Source organism: Chanodichthys erythropterus, chromosome 24, assembly GCF_024489055.1.
Source record: "Chanodichthys erythropterus isolate Z2021 chromosome 24, ASM2448905v1, whole genome shotgun sequence".
Taxonomy (NCBI): domain Eukaryota; kingdom Metazoa; phylum Chordata; class Actinopteri; order Cypriniformes; family Xenocyprididae; genus Chanodichthys; species Chanodichthys erythropterus.
Window position 1 is genome coordinate 30868812 of NC_090244.1, and position 6000 is coordinate 30874811.

The window sequence follows — 6000 nt, forward strand, 5'->3', positions numbered from 1 at the left end:
TAAATGAAACGTGATCCACGAGCGAGCCTGCTTTTATCAAAGAGCGCAGCGCCCTGGTGAAGAGGCTGAAACCTTTATTAGAACTCTCTATGATTTATCGGAACATTGTGACTTTGGTGAACATAGAGATGAAAACATCCGGGATCGGATAGTCGTGGGCATACTTGATGAACTGTCGCGCAGACTACAGTTAATGTCCGATCTCACTTTAGCTCAAACTATTCAAACTGTGCGCCAGTGTGAAGAAGTAGTGCCTCAAGTTCACCAGCAGGAGGAGGCGTGCGCTGCGATACAAGAGATCGCAGAAGGAAGAGCAGCAGACAGAGGGAAACAGAAATGGAAACCTAAAAGGAAAAACGACAAAGAGCAAGGAGAACCAAAATGTGGTAGATGTGGAAAAATCAAACACAGATGACAAGAAAACTGCCCAGCAATAAAATCAACATGCAACAAATGTAAAAAAGTGGGACACTGGGAAAGAATGTGTCACAGCAGGTCAGTCAGAGAAGTGACAGAGACTGTTGCACAAACACAATATTTCCTGGGTGCTGTTACAAATTCACAAAGAAATGATGAGCAGTGAACCGTGAAAATTTAAATTGGAAAGACACCAGTTAAATTTACAATTGACACTGGTGCAGATGCAAACATCATGTGTGAAGAAACGTTCAGCATTATATAGTATTGAATGTCTGTATATACAGTACTTACATACTGCAAGCATACAGCAGTCTAAATGCAAATGACTAAAAGGTCAAAGAAAACTCTAAATGAAAAGCATGATACAGTACACACACACACACACACACACAAAACAAAGTTCAGAGTCAGTGAGAGATTAATTCTGCTTCAGCATCACGTCTTCATGTCAAAATCAAGTCAAGTCACCTTTATTTCAATTGCAATTTATACTACATAGATACTAGTCTAGTCTAGTCTAGTGTAGTGTAGTGTAGTGTAGTATAGTATAGTATAGTATAGTATAGTCTAGTATAGTCTAGTCTAGTCTAGTCAAAGCAGCTTTACAGTGATAACAGGTACATGATGATCAGTAATGCAAAGAGGGTTCATTTTGGCTGTACAGCTCTAAAAGAAAATAGTGTCATTGTTCAGCTGAAGTCAGTTCAGTGTTGATTCACTTACATTGTAAAGACCATCAATTATTATGTAAATTACTGTCATTATTTTCCTCTATAAAGCAGTTCTGCAGAAAACAGTGATGTCATCATCTAGGCTAGCTTAGTTCAGTTCTCATCCTATAATGTCAGTACTGTCAGATCAATAATATTGTTGAATATTATTGAATATTGTTGAGGACATTTTCCACATCACAGGCAATGTCGTCTCTTGCCAGGCAAAGGGAAAAACCTGTGCCGGATTCAGCCTTGACAGCCTTGTCTCCACACCCCTTGCTCTTTCTCCTCATCATCCTCTTACACATACTCTTCCTCCTGTACTTTTCAGATTGTTTCCATCTATTGTTGGTATCATCATTCAGCACCTGTGTCACCTGTGCACTCTGAACTGACCTATATTTTATACAGTTGATTTGATCACTTCATTAGAAATAAGTGTGAATAATTTTGAGTCATTGTGTTTAAAGGATGACAACTGTGTTGTAGTTGTGTTTAACTTTTGCCACATGTATTTACCATTTTGCAACACAGTGCAAAATGTGTTTTAGTGAGTAAGAATGTGTTTAGAGTTTTGCAAAAAGAGTGGATGAGATTTGCAAACAGTGTCTGAACTACCTGAACTTGTTTAAGGTTTTGCCTACAAAGTGACTGATTCGACAAATGGGTTTAGCACATTATTATGTGGTTCTTTTGTCTTCTCAGGTGTAAATGGCCCATTATTCATGATGATTCACGCCTCCTCGCATACTGTGTTTCTTGACAAAAAGTGTCTTACAAAATTTAAATCTCTCTATTGTTTTATATGAAAGAGTAGTCAGCATAATTTTTACATAATTCTTAAGCAAAAACTCTAGTCTACAACCTCCAATAACCAGAAGTCTTGTGAACACAGATTTAATATACTTTTTTTGGCCTTATTTCAGTGACTTAAGTTTTTTGTTTTTTCAATAACCACGCATAAACATTATTCCTTCAAAAACACAAACATGTACATACATGTTCCTCACATATTATTGTAGCCTAGTTTGTGCTGAATACAGTGTAATGACACTTTTTCCATTAATATGTTTATGAACAACTGAAAAAAGCACAAATGTCAGGGCATGTCAAAACTTCTCCAAGCCCCAAATCAGCCTCAGACTCCAGAGGGTTAAAAGACCTCCGAAGAACAGACGAATCTCAACATAACACAGACTGTTACATAATAACTGACATGATCCATGATAGCATGATATTTTTTAGTGATATTTGTAAATTGTCTTTCTAAATGTTTTGTTAGCATGTTGCTAATGTACTGTTAAATGAGGTTAAAGTTACCATCGTTTCTTACTGTATTCATGGAGACAAGAGCCGTCGCTATTTTCATTTTTAAACACTTGCAGTCTGTATAATTCATAAACACAACTTCATTCTTTATAAATCTCTCCAACAGTGTAGCATTAGCCATTAGCCACGGAGCACTATCAAACTCATTCATAATCAAATGTAAACATCCAAATAAACACTGTGCTTACGCGATTAGACATGCTGCATGACGAACACTTTGTAAAGATCCATTTTGAGGGTTATATTAGCTGTGTGAACTTTTGTTATGTTGTTTAAGGCAAGCGCGAGCTCTTGGGGCGTGGAGCACGAGAATTAAAGGGCCACACACCCTGAATCGGCTCATTTCTAATTATGCCCCAAAATGGGCAGGTAAAAAAATTAATTTAAAAAAATCTATGGGGTATTTTGAGCTGAAACTTCACAGACACATTCAGGGGACACCTTAGACTTATATTACATCTTTTAAAAAACGTTCTAGGGCACCTTTAACTTTAGGAAATTACAGATAGGCAAGTATTCAACAACAAAAAACGAGTAAGCATTACAACTATCAGACGCATCTTGGTAAAGACAACATGACATTGAAGCAATTGTACAGGGTCCCATTTGAGAGGAACAGTGTCGGGTTCAAAGAACTTTGACATGAATATGTACAGGTAAGAGTTTCAGTCCTTTACATTTACAATAAAGAATGGGTACAGTCCAGTAACAGATGAATATGTACCACTGGATTAGTACCACATAGATGCATTCAGAAAGCTACACAGGTACCTGTGTGGTGGGGTGGGTCGGTTCTGTATATGTAGTAGTGTAAGTGTGTGCTTTGAGTAAAGCCATCCACAATATGTATTTTTTGTTTCAGAGAATCTTGGACATGGATGGAGCTGCCCAGCCGCATTAATGTATTTACATTGATGAAGCTGGATTCAACCTTAGCAAAAACATCAGTATTTCATTTTTTGGTTGTTGTGAAAACATGCCCTCTGTGGAACTGAATAAAAATATTGAAAACAAAAGACTGCAGTTTTTTATATAAAGTAGACTAGTGTGTTGCTGCTGATATGAAAGTGTATTCATATGATGCAAGTGTGTATCATTTTGTCATCAGAGTGACATTTTGACAAAGGATTGCTAGGTTTTGATAGCAGAGTTTCAATTTGACATAGATGTGAATGGTTTATTTCCCAGTGTTGTGTCTTATTTGCTTGTGTGTAGAGTTTTGACACAATGAGCCAAATTTAGCAAAACGTGTGTAAGCAATAGGCAAAAACTGTAATACAGTTATTTACGATTGCTTAAGCACAATTTTAAAAACAAGGCTCGTTTTGTCAAAACACATACACACAATTCACAGATCCACACACACAAGTAGCAGAACACCTCAGTTATTTTGCAAAATGAAACATTTCATTGATAACTTTACATTCATTTAACAAAACCCAACTTTGACACCGTATGAAACACACATGGTTCATTCTGATTCTGTTTGATTCATTTACACACTGCTGTGCTCAATCCTAAACAACTTTTATACTTTTCTAATGATATAGACTAGATTTTTTCAGAGATATTGTTAGAGTAAAGTACATGAATATATTGACAAAAAAAAACACAAAAAAAAAAAACACAAGACCTGTACTGCACATTGATGAAAATATTTATTTCTGACCACATTGTAAAACCATTTAATACATCCATGCCTTTCCAAAGGTTATATTTTGCACTGGAAATCAGAACATATTCTAAATACAATATAGTACATGAACAAAAACATCTGTGGAGACAAAACAAAAGCATGATTTTAAATGAAAAAAAAAAAAAATAGAAACACTTATATAACAATATTATTATAATAATATAATATAATATAATATAATTGTATAACAATAATGAAAAGATGTATTTAGAAACATATTTCTCACCTGTACGAAGAGGAGAGATGTAGAACAATCTTATAAAATAAGATCGTTTGTAAGAAGTTTATAGAATCACACACATATATATCTATAATGAAAAAGTCATGCAAACATAAATGTCCAGAGTCAGAATAGTGTGAGTCAGCAGTTGAGGAGAATTCAGTGACTGTAACTCTACACTCCTGCGCTCACAGTTTTTATTCTAGGTTTGACATGCAGAATTCAGCTGCACTGATTGACACACCTACCGGCGCACGGTTTAAAACAGAAACCACATCAACCCTCTATTGGAGGAGAAAGACAAGAAGAAGAAGAACTAGAGCAGCTCAAATCTAAACACTACCTTTTAATTGAAAGTGAAAGTGGAAAGTGACATGTGAAGGCCAAGCATGCAGGGGCCTAACTAGAACTTTTTTCAGGAGTGGACAGGCAAGACCCAGTGAAAAAAAAAAAATCCAGCTTAGAGAAAATCATTTAATAAGAATCTGCTCTCTAACTGTGACCGTGTAGCCTGCTTGAAATATAAATGTGGAAAAAAACTGGATCATCGTTTATGTAATTTTATGAATTTTTGCATTGTATAAATTCTCTTTCATGCATGGACAAGTAGTCTCCGACACAAACACGACCCATTCAAACAGTAGAGCTCCTCTATAGGAACCTCAAAACCTGCAATGCAGTGTATAATCATGCAATATATTTGTTCATTTTGTTGCGCTAAACCTTAAAGGTGACTTATTCTACACCCTATTCTACTTTTTTTTTTTTCACAAGATGTAATATAAGTCTCTGGTGTCCCCAGAATGTGTCTGTGAAGTTTCAGCTCAAAATACCCAATGTATTGTTGATTATACCATGTTTTAACTAACTATTTTTGGGAGAAAAAATAGCTAATTTGGTCTGTGCACCTTTAAAGGCAAATGAGCTTGTGCTCCGCCCCCAAGCTGCGATTCCAATACACAATACAAGAGAAGCTCACACATCAAATATAACTCTAAACTGTTCCTGATGAAGCACATCAGATGAAGTAGGTAAAGCATGTATTTTTTGTGGATGTTTGCTAACATTCGATTCTGAATGAGTTTGATAGCGTGCTGCACTAAAGCTACACACTGTCGGAGAGACTCGATAAGAATGAAGATGCGTTTATGAACTATACTATTCAGTGCATTACCAAGTGTTTATCGGCTTCAACCACTTCAAAAACTAGTTTGTGTTTGGTGCCATTTATTAATTATTCTGTGGGAATTCACCCCAGGAAAGGCGTTGTGGCACCAGAGTACAATTTCAGTCTTGTTGTTCTTGGCTGCAGGGCACTTTCTGGATTCAGTTTCTCTTTAATTATACGGCTCATAACATTAAGTCGCCCCCGTGTCTAGCTGACAAGCCTGCTTTCTTTTATTAAGCGTCAGGTTAACGAACCATCTTTGACCTGGGGACTTTACTGTGTCAATCAAGCGTGCCAAATGAGTCCTGAAAAGTGAAGACAAAGCATCTTGATCGGCTCCAGGTGGCTGGAAGCAGTAGGTCATAAACCTGCCCTCTCCATGAAATGTATTGGGACATGAGACAAACTAAACAATCAAAATACACTTCAAATGTTTTTTTTAAAGACAATTTCA